The sequence below is a fragment of the Macaca mulatta genome, chromosome 11, assembly GCF_049350105.2.
Source record: "Macaca mulatta isolate MMU2019108-1 chromosome 11, T2T-MMU8v2.0, whole genome shotgun sequence".
NCBI classification, from domain to species: domain Eukaryota; kingdom Metazoa; phylum Chordata; class Mammalia; order Primates; family Cercopithecidae; genus Macaca; species Macaca mulatta.
Window position 1 is genome coordinate 72,234,157 of NC_133416.1, and position 18,340 is coordinate 72,252,496.

Sequence of the window (18,340 nt, forward strand, 5' to 3'; positions counted from 1 at the left end):
GGAAACAGCAATTCGCATAAAATAGCTTCTGAATGTCTCCTTCTTTCAAAAAATGTTGATGATGTTCAAAGAATATGGAACTGAAAAAATTTCATTCGGAGGCCAGAAACATAACTTTACAGAACCTTCAGGTATGGCCACAGAAGGTAGGCTGAGAAGCATGGAATCTGTTAAATGTAGCATCAGAGAGTTGATAATGAGCAGTGGCACGACTGCTCCACATGATGCAGCTAGGCTTAATAGATTTCCCTGGACACCCAATACTCTGATCTAATCAATAACAAACTTTACACAAAGGTGTCCCTTTTATTTCTTTGAGAATCAGTAAACATTTGTCTTATTCTAATAAGACTATCATAAGGCAGGAACTGGTTTCTTTCCTGGATCTTATCAGCAAAAGGCAGTTACTAGAGTAAATCGTTTTCTTTCTTGCTGATGATGATAACTAACGGTGCATGAATCTGTGAAACATGTAATTTCCTGGATACTTGGTACATTTCTTAAAAAAGATTTTGTCTGTGGTTTTCATTGCCTCTTTAAAAATTCTAACTTTACACTGGAAAGTTTTAAGATCAAAAAAAGAAAAGAAAAAAGAAAAATTTGAACTTGAAAACCATTTAGAAATTAACCTTTTATCTCTGATGTTGACACTAACTTCTTTCAAAGTTTTACTTTGCCATTGTAAAGAAATCTGAAACCATCAATACTGTAAAAATATTTCTACAAATATAGTATTATGAACTACACAGTAAATATATCCTTCATTTAACATAAGGGCTTAAATTAAAAGCCACAATAAATGGCTGATGAACAATATATTTATGCCGTACTCTAACTTCTAGACAGGACTTTCTGTTTCTACTTTATTTATAATATAAATATTCTTAGACCCAAATCTCTGCATTGGAAAAACTTGAGAGCAAATAAAATTCAAATTCTATGCCAAAGAGAACAGAGAACTAGCTTTAAAGTTCGGGAACAATTTCCACAAATTGTAGATTTATTATTTAGATAAAAGGAACTCAGAGCATGAACAGTAATAGAGAATTGGTATATTGGAGAGTCTAAAACCTCTATTAGGAAAAAATACATTTTGTTCTATTAAATGACACTAGAGTAAACTCAGGTAAAGGCAAACAGAGTGATTATCTGGGAAACACATGAAAAGGTTGCTTTGTATTCAAACAAAGAATGGGTCTATTCAGGAGAATAATTCACTGGCCTGGTTTGCCATGCAGTAAATTTTCTTTTCATGGAGAAGCATAAAAGACACCCAAATATTATCAAGAGAGGAGTGCTGGAGGTCATTTAATTTGCTTCCAATTGACTTGGCTGAATATTAGGATTGTTCCTTCCAGATGAGATGAAGACATCATTTAAACAGCAAAATGGGACAACTCATAAGGCCTTTGCTCTGGCACTTCTTTTGGGGTAGACATAGAGAAAGGAAGCAGAGAATTGCATTAACCATTGCGAGGAATGAAGAGAATCCAATATTTCTCTTCTACCTTTGAAGTTCTATGTTTATGGCATGTACTTAATCTAATAAACACAATAATTGTAGGAGCCTCTGAGTTAAGAATCAAAGATCTTTCATAAAACATAGGTCTTCAAACCTCTTTTAACCCATATATCATGATGCTGGCCTAAGTGCTCATGGAAGAACATTAAAACAATGAAGTTATCATCTTTGTTCTAAAGAAGGCTTCAGGCATTTATAGATACAAAACACACAGAAGCCGTAAGGTTTGAAAATTTTCAAATAATTTTTGTTGAATGTTTATTATACTGCAGTTACTTTATTTAATTATCACAACAGCCTATTATTATTATAGCATACAAGTGAATTCAGATTAGCAGATTCACTGGGTATGAGAGGTACTAAAGAGATACAAAATAGATCCTACACTGTATGTGAAGGGCCAGAAAAAATCTAAAATCAGCATGGAAGGAAAACAGTTCAATGTTAAAGACCCAAACAAAACGAATAAGCATGCCCAATGATTAAAATAATCTGAACATCTAGAGCAAAAATTGCCAGATCTCACATTCTTCCTCAGAATTATTCTTGTTACCTCTGCAAAATTTCATCCTTCAAACTCAAAGTTCACTATCCTTGGACTCTGTGACACTCTTCTGATTCTCAAACCACTTCTTGATTTTCCTGCGTTTCCTCATTGACTCTCCTCTCAGCTCATAAGCATATACAATCACTAAGACTCTTTTTATATTGTTATGAAACTCAGGTATTTTCATAGATTGAACCATTTCCCTATAGACAGTGATGCTCAACATGAACCATTCACATCCTCCTTCCAAAGCGCAGACTCTTCTTGCCATCTGCCTCGTGCCCATGCTCACGTTCTTGGAGCCTGGTTCATTATCTTCCAAAATCAGCTTCCCCACTTGATTTCTCTTTTCTTTTTCCTTTTCCCTTTTCCTTTCCTCTTTTCCCCTTCCCCTTTTGCTTCTCCTCTCCTCTCCTTTTCTTTTCTTTTCTTTTTTTTTTTTTTGCATCTCACTCACTCTGTTGCCCAGGCTGGGATGCAGTAGCACAATCATGGCTCACTGTAGCCTCAACCTCCTGGGCTCAAGCCATCCTCCTACCTCACCCTTCCAAGTAGCTGGGATTACAGGCATGAGTCACTGTGCCCAGCCCCACTTGATTTCTTTCTAGCTGCCAACAGTCTTGTTATTGTTTCAATTAACAGATACTGAATCTCAGGGTTATTGCTGTTTCTTACCTCTATCTCATGTCCCCACAGAAATACACCAAAATCTTATCTTTTCTTCTTTTATATCTTATGATTCTGTACCTTCCTTTCATCCCCACCACTTCCACCTGAATCCAGCATTTATTTCCTCATATTGGCATTATTATAACATTCTTTGAAATATTCTTTTTGCCTTTCTATTTAAAAGTGGCCAATACATCAAATTAAACCACCACTTTTGCCATGTTACAATCCTTTCCTGTCCCTGCTTATGGCTGGGATAAGGCCTTCAGCCTGTTACGTGTCTCCACAGCCTGGTTCCTTTGTCTTTTTATCTCTCACTACTCCCCAACAGGGATCATCTTCTGGAGCTCACTGGCCTGAAGTGATACCATAGCCATGCCTATATTCCAGTGATTTAACCTCTACTGACCTTCAACAGGACTTAAACCAGCTTGGCCCTTAAACATCTACCACTATGCATTATTATTAAACTTTTCATATGTTTATATCTTGTATTCTCATCTAAATGCTGGATTCCTTGTGGCTAAGAATGGGACTACATATTTTTTCCAATGGTCTACTGGAGACTCACTCAACATTGTGCACAGCAAGGCATTTGAAAAATATTTGCTGAATAAGTGAATGAATGGCCTACTGAGAAGCATCCAGAAGTGTAACCCCGGTGCGTTCCAGAACACATTGTTGTGGTAAAATGGCATTAGCCTCTGATTCTAGCAATAGGCAGCAGCTTTTCTGTTTTGGCAATTGCTTAGTTACTTTTATGGGCCAAAAACCTCTCTCTTACTTTTCTGTGTGGTCAGCCATTGCAGCCCACAATTGAAAATACAGAACACTTTTGAAAAAAGAATAATCAAACACTGACATTTGTTATCTACCTGATCTGTGTATAGTTTATAACTGTTTTATGCTGGTTCTGGCACAAAGCTTTGGCAATGAGGCTCCCAGAAAGAATGTAAGGAGACAATGTAAATGAGGTCCTGTTCTGACACAAGACTTTGCCCAAGGCTCTTCTGGTTTATATTTCTCTCTTGGGTTTCCAGTCATTTTGCCTTCTGTAAATTACAGGATGTAATTGCGCTATCACTGGGAAACTGTGAAATACAGATTGAATATCCCTTTTCCAAATTATTGGGACCAGAAGTGTTTTGGATTTTAGATTTTTTTTCAAATTTTGGAATATTTGAATATATATAATAAGATATCTTGGGGATGAGACCCAAGTCTAAACACAGAATTCATCAACTTTCATATACACCTTACAGGCTGAAGGTAGTTGTATATAATACTTTAAATAATTTTGCGATCAGTCACACAAAGTCAGGTGTGGAATTTTCCACTTGTGGTGTCATCATGGCCATCAAAAAGTTTCAGATTTTGGAGAATTTCAGATTTTGGATTAGGAATGCTCAACCTGTATCAACAATGACTATTTTTCCCTGCCTCCTTTTGAAACTAGCACTTAGAAGAACTTGTTTCAGAAAGGAAAAGGGAAAGCGCCTTCTCATGCAGAGCTGCTATTTATTTTACCGATCGTGGCTTAAACAGGCAATGGAAGAAACATTGCTTAAAGAGAAAATCTCGGTTAGCCAACTTCTTCTGTTCTAGTCATTGTTTTTATATACACTAGACTAGACCCCAGCCAGTGGGCTGGACTGACGGAGTGAAGTTATTGGAATATAATGGTGATATTAAAACTTGAAGTTCAAATAAACATATCCAGGACTATGAGAGTTTTGTAAACTAAAACTGGCAGGAGATCACAGTTTGGCTTCACATGAATCTGAAATTTCTAAGACATTTTCCATTTTTTCCTCCTAGGGTTTGGAATCACCACTGCTCATGCAAACCACAAACAGACCTGGCTATCTGACAAATCGTTGGCTAGTCACTCTCTTTCAAGATGTCTAAAGATAGAGAAGCAACAGAGGGCTATACTGCTATTTTGTATTAAATAAAACCAACAGTTAAGGTTTTTTATTTATATTTTTTGAGGAAGGGACGACAGAAAAGTAGAAAAGCAAAGCATTGGGAAATGGAAAACACTTTTTTCAGCTCATCTAAAAATTGAAAAAAAAAAAAGGTATTAGTATAAATATGAAGTAGAATTTAAACCAAATTTTGCCCTGTTCAGCACACTGCTTTCACTGGTTTGCCAAAATTTATAATGGAAAGGGTTGTGTAGGCAGCAGTGGGGCTTCTGAAAACTTCTGTTCCCCTGAAACTTCCAGGACAAGTGCCTCCTCCTCACAGTAAGCCTGCTCCAACTCAAGCAGTAGCAAAATCCTGGGTCGATGCCAACCTAAAAATTGGGCATGGGGAGGAAGGAAGCATTAGGCAACTAAGGGGGGCAAGATAAGGGACTGAGGAAAGAAAATGTCATTACAAGTGGTGTGGCTGACACAGTGGAGACCAGGGACAGTCTAAACAGGAGGTGTGGAAAAAGAAACAGTGTGGAGAAACTTGAGAACAAAACGACACATTTCTGTTAGATGCTAAGATGATGATTCCAGAGCATGGAGGTGCCCAGAAAGCAGCAGTGTGTGTGCAGGTACTTGGAAGGAGAAGGGAGAGGGAGACAGTTCTGGAAAGGGAAAAATAATCTCTTTCCTTGTGGGTTTTTTTTTTTTTCCCATCTCATCTCAAGGCTTACATTTGAATATTTCTTTTCTTAAAGCTTCAGAAGCAGTCATTGGGTATTCATCTGTATGAAGGGAAAAGAGAACTGTGCTAAGAGCTATTTCTTTACTAATAATTTTTAAAAATCTGAGCAATTGTCTGGGCGTGGTGGCTCACACCTGTAATCCCAGTGCTTTAGGAGGCCAAGGTGGTGGATCATGAGGTCAAGAGTTCAAGACCAGCCTGCCCAACATAATGAAACCTCATCTCTACTAAAAATAATAATTTAAAAAAATTAGCTGGGCATGGTGGTGCACACCTGTAATCGCAGCTACTCTGGAGGCTGAGGCAGGAGAATTGCTTAAACCTGGGAGGCAGAGGTTTCTGTGAGCCAAAATTGTGCCACTGCACCCCAGCCTGGGTGACAGAGCGAGACTCCATCTTGGGGGGATAAAACAAAACAAAACAAAACAAAACAAAACAAAAAACCCTGAGCAATTACCTTCACACCTCATGCAGTACATTTGTTCTTCATCAATATCTCATTCCCTTGTTCTCTCCTTCATGCATTTCACATGGTGATATATTTCAGCAAATCAAAATTTTTAGGACAGAATGATATTTACAAAGTGTACATAAAAACTTGAGTAGCACATATAAGTAGCTCAAAGAGGCAAAATTAATGTTCCATTTCTTTCACAGTTCTTTAAAATGCATAGTTACCTCAAGGGGTGTATATTTACTTCATTCTATTGGTAAAAAGTAAAAGTCAAAATTTTAAAACTGAAATATCAGGAGATATATTCAGTGGTGACTTCCAAAATATTTAAAATTAGGTCATATTTTTCTTAGTTTAGCTCTAGGTAGTTTTCTTAAATTCTTTAGTATTTTTTCATTGAATCCACATGGACAGTATTAACTTACTTGATTTTAAAAGAAGGAGGAAAAAAAACCACAGACTTTCCCCCTTAGCTTAATGTTTTGAAAAAATGCATTAGATATTTTCATAAAGGTTATGAGAAGTGCCTTAATTTGACATTTTTGTTCAAGTAATTGCAATTGCATATTTCAGAATACTATGTTACAAGATATCCTAATGAGTTCCTACCTAAGAGTCAAACAGAAAAAAAAGTCTGTAACCTCTTGGTTACTGATTTTCAAGGTCCAAAACTAGTCTTACGAAAGAAGATTTTAAGAACAGTCATGTATTCGATAAATTTTATTTTACACTTTAGAAAAAGTCATTGCCTAGAAGGTAGAACATACTTGGCTCTTTTAATCTTCTTTTAAGCTCTTCTAGTCATTTGCTATTTAAAAGTTGTTACTCATACATGCATTATTCATTCTGTTTAAGAAAAAGAGAAACTAAGGCAGAATTGAAAATTTCCTGAGGAGTACTGATGATGACAAGCCATAATCCAAGGACTAACTAAATCTATGTGGCCAACTTCAATTGTCCTCCTAATCCCCAAGAAATTCTTGTAAACATCACTAGTCTTTCCCTTCTCGTACACACGACAGTTTCATAGTTTCCCCTCAGGTATGCTGTCCCATTCCTGCTATCTTCTCTCAACTGATGTCAATATCCACAAAGAAAACAGAGATTACTATATACGAATCCTCTCAACATTACCCCCATCTATCTACAAATAGTCTATCCATATCCAATCCTGGTTCCTTTCCATATCCTCTGGCCCCATTATTTATGCCATTTGTGCTCATGTAGGTGATGAAAAGATTAAAAACCCTGTCTCCACCATCATTATCATGCTTTTAAAAGTCAATAACCATGGCCTCAGTTTTCTTGCCCATCAGTCTTTACTACAGTATGGTTTTTGCCCCAGTCACTATTAAAATTTCTCATAAAAGGTTACTGACGACCTCCAAGCTGTTGTCCAATGAGCCCTTTCCCATCTTTCTCTCTCCTGTCATCTATGAAAATTTTTAATGACAATTAACTTCTCCTTCTCTTCTTTTTTGATGTATACATAACAACTCTCTCTGAGTTTTCCTTCTTCTCCAGTCACTTTCTCTAGTCACCTTCTCATGCTCTTCTCTCTATAATTGCACCTCAAAAAAAAGAAAGTTCTGAATGTGGGTCTATGCATCCTTAGAGAACCCATAGCTTTGATGTTCATATGCATATGAATATCTTTCGGGGGGGGGGCCGACTATAGCTTTCATCACATTCTCAAAAGAATCTATGACTCAAAAAAGTTAAGAACCATTGTCTTAAATGTTGATGTTCCCAGGAAACAACTACTTGTCTGCTCTTCTGGCTTATGCTCTCTTCTTGGGGGCATCTTATCTACTTCTATGACTTCAAATTACACCTACATTTCATTAGCCTCCAAGTTTTTTATCTCCAGTTTTCACCCTTCTCCTAATCTCTAGATTCATACTGACAACTGTCTACCAGACATCTCCTTTCGGACTTAACATTGGAAAGATAATGGACTAACTCATTATCTTCCCAATGAGGCTGTTCATTAGTATTCCTTAAGAAAGCATAATATACCTATTACCCAAGACATAAACTTGGCGGTTTTTCTAGACTCCAAACTTCTTTCTTACCACCTACCTCCACAAATTTTCATTGATTTCTCAGCTTTATTCCTGTCTTTTCCTTTCCAATGTTACAACCAAAATTCAGACATTTCTCCCTCATGGTCCTGTGCCCTAACCTACCTCCCTGGTACCTCATGCTCTCCAGATTTATTCCCTCAATCCCCTCAATCGGCACCATCATCCAATTTTTCTTCTTAAATGCCAACTGGAATATATCACTGCTCCTACTTAACACCCTTAATGGTTTCTTGTTACAATGAAGACTTTGGCTACAACTTTCTCTCCAGCTCTGCCCACCAGCCTCTTCTCCCACATCCTGCCTCACAAGTCTTTGATCTGGCCATAGCAAACTTCAAGTTAACTGAGCCACTAGCCTCTGTCACGAATCTTATTTCATACTCTATGCCTGGAGTGTCCACTCCCTGCACTTGTCCACAAAACAAATTTTGACTTACCTCTCTAAGCTGGAATGAGATGTCATCTCTTTGGTAAAACTTCCCTTGCTACAGATGCTTCTTTCCCTTTTCTTCATCTTTACTATTGTACTTATAGTAAAAATCTGTTTTCTTGTCTCTTCTCCTTGGCCCCTATCCCAATTAAACTCTCCTCATTGGAAGGGAATTTTTCTCTTCTTATTTGAATCCACAGTGACTAATCTATTTTTTGTGGCTCAAAAACTGTTTCTAAAAAATGAATGCGAACATTGGGTTAAGTTAGTATAGTCTAAAAAATAGGTAAGTCACTTTTTACCATGTCCATTCAAGTCACGAAATTTCTGCCAAGGCATTGGGTCCCAGTCAGCAGTCAGTGGGAAATGGGAAAAGGAGTCAACAAGGGAGACTAAGTTGGTCCAGAGCTGACTCTTGAAGGGAGAAAGTCAACAGTCCAAATAACAATGGCCACGAGCCTGCGGAGAATGTGGGTGAAATCTGGGCTAGAGTGAGACCAGCTTGGCTTGAATTCTAACTCTACTATTTACTAGCTGGCCTTGCATACAGGCTTAGCCTCACATTCATTCAACACATATGTATGGCATGTGCCAGGCGTAAGGCATTATGAGTGCCTGAGATGCCAAGCTGAGTCAAAACAGACCTAGTATTTGTCCTTATGGAGCTTGCAGGCTGGAAGGGAGCTGACCATTAATCAAGTAAGTAAAAAATTAAGACTGTGATAAAGGGCTTCAGAGAAGTACACGGGGTTCTTTGAGAATGTGTACTTTGGCTTAACTTGGGGGTCAGGAACAGCTTGCTTGAGAAAGGATGGCAGAACAGATCTGCTCACTGAGCAGATTTTAAACAGGTGAAGGAGGGGCAGCTTTTTAAGCAGAGGAAAGATCAGTTGCATAAGCTCTGGGAGGACTCTGGCAAGCTTGAGGAACCCAAGGAAGCCAGTGGCTACTTTGCAGTGCTGTTGTGAGGATCAAATAATGCATGTAAAGTAGGTGCAAATGTTGGCACATTGTAAGCAGTCAACAAATGCTAGTTACTATACACAGGATCAATATAAAGTCCCTTATTGGTGCAGTGTGGTAGCAGGAGTCCCTAGACAGTGGCAATACCCATAGGAAAAAGCAGCTTGGAGATTCCTGGGTGATGGGAGCTGGAGGGGTGTGATCAACGGAGGGTCTCTGTAATGCATTGTGGGTATAGGGAGTAAGGTTCAGAATGAAAGAAGGGACGGTAAAAATAGTCCCAAACAACCTTCCTTTTCTGGTTCAAGTTAGCACATACAGGCAAAGTTGGAATTATCTTATTTCTTTAACTTTAAAATAAATTAGAAATGTCTTATCAAATTATTAATTTGCAGGAAATTTAAAGGGTAGAGAAACAAGTTAAACTACACCACAAAGATGTAATCAGTAAAATCCAGACTATGGAAAACTCTATGGGGCAAAAACCTAGTTTCTTTAATACAAATTTGAAGGAATGAAAAAAAGAAATACATGGAGAGGAAATCTCCATATATTTTCCAGAATTATGCAAGACAAGTATTTTATATATTGTGTATATATTCCATATATAATATATATTATACATTACATATATTATTCCCAGTATTATACAAGGAAATCTCCATGTATTTCCCAGTATTATACAAGGCGAAACTACAGAAGAAGTCTTATTCCCTACCTTTGAGAATCTCTGATAATAATGCTATTTGCCTGAACTTAGCTAATAAGAGTATCTGCTTCTGTTTAAATTAAATTCAATATTGTATCCTATATAACCAATTTCCTGTATTACAGTTTGAATAAAGAGAAATCACAGACTAGGTAAAATGGTATTGTGATTAAATTCTACTGTGTTTATATTTCCAAAAGTAAGTTCGATTTTCATAAGTCTTGCCTTTTACCCTAGGAATCCATTTCAACCAATAGCTCTGATCAAAGGTTTAAAAGTAAATTAATTCCAATCAATTAAGAACAAAATCTTTTCCAAATTGAGATACACACAGAAGAGCAAATCATTATATCTGGCTGATCTTTCCATGTTCATGCCTTCTTTCATTCATTCACCCAGTAAATATTTACTGAGTTTACACCATGTGCCAGGTTCTGCTCTAGGCACTAGGGATGCAGCAGTCAACAAAAGAAGTAAAAACCCTTGGCCCTCATGGAGCCTACTTCTGATGTGATAAAGAAGAGGAGACACATAATTTTTAAATAAATATTTAAATTAACATATAATATATCAAGTAATGACAGGCACTATGTGGAAGACTTCAGTAGAGAAAGATGATAGAGAATAAAATGTGGCACATATACACCATGGAATACTATGCAGCTATAAAAAAGAATGAGTTCATGTCCTTTGCAGGGACATGGATGAAGCTGGAAACCATCATTCTCAGCAAACTAACACAGGAACAGGAAACCAAACATAACATGTTCTCACTTATAAGTGGGAGTTGAACAACGAGAACACAGGGAGGGGAACATCACACACTGGGGCTTGTTGTGGGGTGGGGGGCTAGAGGAGGGATAGCATTAGGAGAAACCTAATGTAGACGACAGGTTGATGGGTGCAGCAAATCACCATGGCACGTGTATACCTATGTAACAAACCTGCAAGTTCTGCACATGTATCCCAGAACATATATATATATATATATATATATATATATATATATATATATATGCATGGTAGGGGATTGCTGTTTCAGAGAGGACAGACTCAGAAGACTGCTGGGCTGGGATGTTTTACTAGAGACTGGAATCAAGTGAGAGGGCAAGCTATGCAGATATCTGGGGGAAGAGCAGAGGGAATGCTTAGTGCCAAGTCCTTCAGGTAGCAGCATACCTGGCACATTCATGAAAATAGCGAAGAGGCCAGTGTGACTGTACCAGAGCAGATGGGTACCATGGTTACGAGCATGCAGCTCAAGGGGAAGCAATGCCTTAACCCACGCAAAGCTGTCTGGAAATCCCAGAGGAGGAACCCAGGAAAGCGCCCATAATAACAAGATCAGTTTTAAACATCCTCTGGGGCCAGAGGAAACTCTGTAGGTGACGTCAACTCCTGTCTGCCTCTTACCTCTGATCTCTCTTGTCCATGATCCCGCTCCTGGAGGAACTAGACCCTACTGAGAAGGGTCTACCATATTGCAAACAACCACGCTGCAGCTAAGGGAGAGGAGAATCTTAACTTTAAATAAAGGTCAGAATTTTAACTACCACACAGGAGATTTTAATTACTGCCGTGAGAATAATCTTAGCACTAAAGTAATCAGAGGACATTTTATTATCTCAGGCTGACTACAGAAATCCCAGGATCTGCCTGAGCATCCATCCAAAGACCCAGAGAGAAAGTAGCCTAGTGATAGGTTTGCAGGAGCCGCTGTGAGAGAGAGTAAAGATCGCTCTGTCTGATTACACATGATGGCATTTTGCTGCTTTGGTGTAATAATTTATGTAAGGATGTTAAGAGTAAAAGAGGGGCAGCAGATCTGCCATTTGTAACGTTAGCCAAACTCACAGTCTGTTTTTTTGTTTGTTTGTTTTTTGCCTGCTTAACACATGCCAGAATATTAGGACACACCTGAACCCTCCTTCATTGCTTTTTACCTATATTAAGTTACACCTTAGCTTTTCAACTTCTAAGAGTTGTTTTCTGCAAATTTTGAGTACTTGCAATTCCTGTTCCTAGATGCATACCTATTTAATGGTAATCACTCTCTTCTGAAAGCACAGCATACGACAGTATTTTACAGTCAAAATAAATGATTATATGACAAATGAGAGCAGACACTATAGTTAGTCAAGTTGATTCATTAAAAATATACATACACACACATAGACACATTAAAGTTGAATCAACTGTCATCTTTTAGTGATGACTGTTGATCTGATGTGATGAGAGTTCCCACACGTGGATAGGTGGATTCGGCTCCTGGATGGTCTGGAACATCGTTAACTCATACAGACTGATTCTGGCCCCGGTTCAAACTTCTAAGCCTTTGTTCTTGAGGCTCAGAGGATGGCTTTGAAGTTCAGGATAAAGCTCTTCTAACACACCATTACCAAAGAATAACCTTTTGATTATGATCTCATGAAAGTATAATCAATAACTTACATAAGTTAAAACCATGGCAAACAGTGATGGTTCTGTAATTGGACCTTTATGAATTCCATATGTTACAATCTCTGCATTAGCTAACAGTTCTGCATAATATACATATCTCTTTCCCAAACATAGTCGCTGAACTTTCTTAAAAGACTATGAAACTTTTCACAGCTACTGTCAGCCTTGAACTCTTCAAACCCCTAAGCGTGGGTGTAGTACCTAAAGGGCAGGATTTTTGGAAAGTCTGAAAGGACAAATATTTCTCCCAGATCCAATAAACAGTCATTTGCGGAAAGCAATTTAATCAAAGACAGTAACTTTTTAACCTAATCGCATGGCTTGTGTGCTTTGAAAAATATATCGGGGGAAAAAAAAAGACTTCCGACAAATCATTGTTAAAATATGAGTGAAAATATATTCATTTAGCAAAGACATGCTCTCATGTGAAGATCCCAAATGCCTGGGAAGCCATTATGTCATTAACCACATTATCTAGGGTTTATATTTGCTTTCTCTTTCTCATTAAGTGAAATTGCATTATTAGCAAATTAGAAAGGTGGGTGTTTAGCGTAGCTTGATTGCCTTCACTTTGGGAGGAAGGGCAGTAAGCATGAAAAAAACAAAACCAACAGAATTTTCTGATCTATCTAAGGGGGCAACAAAGAAGTGTGAATTGAAGGAGCACTTAATGACAGAATAAAAGATATCCAAGGAAAGATTAGTCCCATCTTTTTGTACTAAACATGAGATCTTTAAAGAGAGATGAATATGTAAAGCCAAATGCAATAAATGAAGAGGGCACACATCAAAGGAGTTATTTTTGTGTCTTGGCTTCTTCCTTCTCAATAACTGTTACTAACTTCCCTTCCATTCCCCACTCTATCATCACCTTAGTCAATTTTGTTACCTGTTATCATGGATTCTCCTCCTCCTCCTCCTCCTCCTCCTTCTTCTTCTTCTTCTTTTTTTTTTTTTTAACAAGGTCTTTCTCTGTCACCCGGGCTAAAATGCAGTGGTGCAATTTTGACTCACTGCAGCCTCCATCTCCTGGGCTCAATCCATCCTCCCACCTCAACCTCTGCAGTAGCTGGGACTACAGGTGCATGCCACCACATCAGGCTAATTTTTGTATTTTTTTTTGTTGTTTTTTGGTAGAGGCAGGGTCTTACTATGTTGCCTAGGCTGGTCTTGAACTCCTAGGCTAAAGCAATCCTCCTGCCTCGGGTCTCCCAAACTACTAGGATTACAGGTGTGAGCCATAGTGCCCAGCTTGAATTTTTCTTTATTTTGGAACATATTTGAAAGTTGCCAAAGCCAGGTCTGAGCAAATTTGTAGGTCTCTAGATTCTCTAGTTCAAAATAGCATGCTCAAGCAATCCTTGTGGCTCTACTGCCACTATAGAGAACTTTTCCTCTTGTAACTATGTTAGTAGCTTTCAAATTAGAAATACTGACTCACAATGCATTCATTGTACTCATTTGTATTAAAAATATGATATTTGGCCCCATATCTCCTCTATTTGATTATAATTCCTAGAGGCAGAGATGATAACGATCTATCAGTCTATTTTCAATAGTCCAGTTTATTTTGTAAAGGTAATTTCAAATGTCTTGCACACAAAAAAAGGATGATCAAAGACCAGTAACAGCAAAGGGGAGAGAGATCAGGTTTTTGAATATCTTCAGTATAACTAAAGAAAATATCAGTGAGCTTATTAGGACTCCAGTTGTAATAGAAGGAAATAGGCTACATAAAGAAGAAAAGAAAAGAAACAGATTTTGCTCACTTCGGCAGCACATATACTAAAATTGAAACGATACAGAGAAGGTTAGCATGGCCCCTGTGCCAGGATGACATGCAAATTCGTGAAACATTCCATATTTTTCAAAACTTAATTCAAGATGGATTAAATACTTAAATGTAAAACCCAAAATCATAAAAACCCTGGAAGAAAACCTAAGCATACCATTCAGGATATAGGCATGGGCAAAGACTTCATGACTAAAACACCAAAAGCAATTTCAACAAAAGCCAAAATTGACAAATGGGATCTAAATAAACTAAAGAGCTTCTGCACAGCAAAAGAATCTATCATCAGAATGAACAAGCGACCTACAGAATGGGAGAAAATGTTTGCAATCTACCCAACTGACAAAGGTCTAATATCCAGAATCTACAAGGAACTTAAACAAATTTACAAGAAACAAACAACCACATCAAAAAGTGGGCAAAGGATATGAACAGACACTTCTCAAAAGAAGACATAAGTGCGGCCAACAAATACATAAAAATAAGCTCATTATCACTGATCATTAGAGAAATGCAAATCAAAACCACAAGGAGATACCATCTCATGCCAGTTAGAATGGCAATCATTAAAAAGTCTAGAAACAACAGATGCTGGTGAGGATGTGGAGAAATAGGAATGCTTTTACACTGTTGGTGGGAGTGTAAATTAGTTCAACCATTGTGGAAGACAGTGCGGCAATTTCTCAAGGATCTAGAACCAGAAATACCATTTGACCCAGCAATCCCATTACTGGGTATATATCCAAAGTATAATAAATCATTCTATTATAAAGACACACACACACAGGTGTGTTTATTGCAGCACTGTTTACAATAGCAAAGACTTGTAGCCAACTCAAATGCCCATCAATGATAGACTGGATAAAGAAAATGTGGCATGTATACACCATAGAATGCTATGCAGCCATAAAAAAGAATGAGATCATGTCCTTTGCAGGGACATGGATGAAGCTGGAATCCATCATTCTTAGCAAACTAACACAGGAACAGAAACCCAAACAACACATGTTCTCATTCATAAATGGCAGTTGAACAATGAGAACACATGGACACAGGGAGGAGAACAACAGACACTGGGGCCTGTCAGTGGTGGAGGGCAAGGGGAGGGAGAACATTAGGAGAAACACCTAATGCATGTGGGACTTAAAACCTAGATGACAGGTTGATAGGTGCAGCAAACCACCGTGGCACACATATACCTATGTAACAAACCTGCACATTCTGCACATGTATCCCAGAACTTAAAAAAAAAAAAAAAAGAAAGAAAGAAACAGATCAATAGAAAAAAACTCGAGGTATCCAAATCAGCAAGGCTGATGTAATCTGATTCATGATTTGTGTGGATGTATGGACACTAAGAGCTCTGAAAACTGGGCCTCTTTTATTCACCTTAGAAAAAAAAAAAAAAGAACAGCTCTGAGAATTATACACCAGTCAGTATCAATATTTGTTTTCATGGCTTTATTAATGGCTAGATGAACAACCTAGATACCAACATAGAGTCACAAGATGCAAGCCATGCCATATTAAATTGATGTCTTTGCTCAAAAGGGAGGACAGGAAACAACAGAGATATCTACCTCCATAGTTACAAAATGGGAAATCTAGCCTCTACCATTCTAGGGGATGGCTAAACAATAGACTTAAGAGCCACACCCAAAGCAAAAACCTGTATCAGCCTGGTGGACACATTGCATGGTATTTTATTCAGGTTAGTCTCAGAAACCAATCTATTAGATACTCTTGTTAGTGACTTTGACAAAAGATATGATAGCGACATATCTTTGCCTTTATCAATTCCTGATGTTTTCAAAATGTATAGAAATGTATACAAAATGTATACAAATATGAAGGTGCTCACGTTGCCTACTTCTTTTTCCTACTTTTCCCACTCCCAAGTCTTATCATTGATTCATACTAGTCTATGTTACTTTTCCTGATCCCTCCAAAATCACTTTGTTTCAAAAAATCAAGTCCTTCCTCAACATTTATTTCTAAATTATCTCCTGCCCAGAGAGTAAATCTTTCCACAGAACTCTTTCTGTTGCCATTTTTATAATTACCTTAGCATTGTCTTTTATGTATTTCTGTCTTTGGTGTTTTCCCTTAATTTTCTTTGATTGTATCATATCACTTGTGTGATATGATTAGAGGAAATTAAAATTCAAAATGTTATAGTATCATAGAGGAAAAACATGTTTACTAAATGGAAGAAGTGAGGAAGAGAGGAGTTTTAATTCTAGGATTGGCAGATTCTGGTGAAAAGAACTCATCTCCAAGAAGGAGCCAAAGTTATAAAACAAATTAAGAGAAGGACAACAGCACATCAGGGTTAGTACATGTTGTGCTAGCATAATGTCTTTCCTGCTCCAGAGGCAGTGGATAAAGTAAGTCAATTTATGGACACAGACTTTTAGAAATAGGTTAACATAGGGTCAGGCCAATTTTTCAAAGTCATGTAAAAATAGTACTATTTTTAAACATATATATTATCTGACTGTTAAACACTTTTCAACTCTGTTTGAAAAATCTGTATCTGTAGTTCCTTTTGATGCTGTTGGAATGTCCATAATAAGGAATCTCAGAGAGCTTTGTAAACAGGCCAGTCTTCACAAAGCCCTTCTAAGGGAAAATAGCAGATCACAACACTTATACTACTTTAGAGCTGGAAAAATTCTAAGAGATCATATGGGGAAGTGGAGGACCAGGTAGGTTAATTTACATTTCCAAAGCCCAACCAGTCAGGACTGGCTCAGCATGCTTTCCATGATACCATATGGCCCCCACACAAACTACTTCCATTTTGCTATTGTTCAATACCTACCACGTCCTGGGCACTGTGCTGGGCAAAATGGATCATGGCCAGAACTGAGTCACCAAGTAAGCCTGCAACTAGCCCTCTCAGCTACTGCCTCAGAATTGAACATTAAAGTGTGTGTGTGTGTGTGTGTGTGTGTGTGTGTGTGTGTGTGTGTGTACTGGACAACACAAAAACAGATCAATGGCCTTCCCCATACTCCATTCCAGAGAAAAACTGTAGGTAACTTTTTCTCTCCACATTTTATAGGAGTGTGATATGGTGATGTTGTATCCTAAGACTGAAGTACAGTGAAAAACTCTGCCCTGGTTGTCAAAAAACATGTGCCCTTTAGCTAGCTCTGTTGCTAACTCCTTCTGAGAAGTCGGTCATCATTTCTAGTCCTTGGTTTCCTCATCTGAAAAGCGAGGTGGTTGAACTAATCTTTAATATTCCCTCCCTTCTAAAAGTTCAGAATTCTAAGGAAGCCCTTAGCAATTTCTTCTAAGATTATATTAATATAGAGTCCTGAGCATTTGGGAAGAGAATATAGCTCATTCTGCGTACATACTTAGGTAGAGAATTGATGAGCTCAAAGTAGACTTAGGTCTTAAAGTCCCAGCATAATTGTTCTGTGCTCTCAGTGACCTAAGATCTAATAAGCAATCTTGTCGGAAACACATGCAAACCTAGAAATTTGGTGCATACATCTCTTTGGAGACATATCTTTGCCTTTATCAATTCCTGATGTTTTCAAAATGTATAGACATCTTTTGATAGCCAATTTATGAGATTACTTAGAGTGAGCCAATGGGAATGGTTCAGAATGATTTCCCTCCATCAGATCTGCCCATTTCCCTCCTGTTTGCCGCATGTTCACCGCAGCAGATTTTGCTCAAATAAGCCACGTGATGCTCCTGCCTTTGAAGTGGCTACAGAAGATGCTCTGCAGCAGAGAGGCCAGCAGTCTATAAACAATAATTTGTGTATGACTACCAGGCTCCCCTTCTCCCCTACCCGCCACCTTGAACTGTTTTATTCCATAGAGAGCAAATTTAGCAGAAGTTAACAGACACTTCAAAGCCTGAAACAGAGTATTTACTCAGATATCAAGACGGCTGGTTCAAGTGAAGCCAGCTCTTTGGCTGCCTGGGTACTTTCTCCAAAGACTCTCCTGTATCTACTCTTTCCTCTTCTTCCACTTTGATATACAGCTCTGGGAGCACTGATTAGCAAGTTAATTTGCCTT

The 18,340-nt window shown here is 38.0% G+C and overlaps 1 protein-coding gene and 1 non-coding gene across 3 annotated transcripts in view; one reads left to right on the forward strand and one right to left on the reverse strand.

The window, feature by feature from the left end:
* The window catches only part of WIF1 (WNT inhibitory factor 1), a 72,309-nt gene that overhangs the window by 31,290 nt on the left and 22,679 nt on the right, over positions 1-18,340 (reverse strand).
* Positions 14,264-14,370, forward strand: LOC114671256 (U6 spliceosomal RNA). Its single transcript, XR_003721130.1, has one exon. It is a non-coding gene; the product is annotated as a U6 spliceosomal RNA (small nuclear RNA).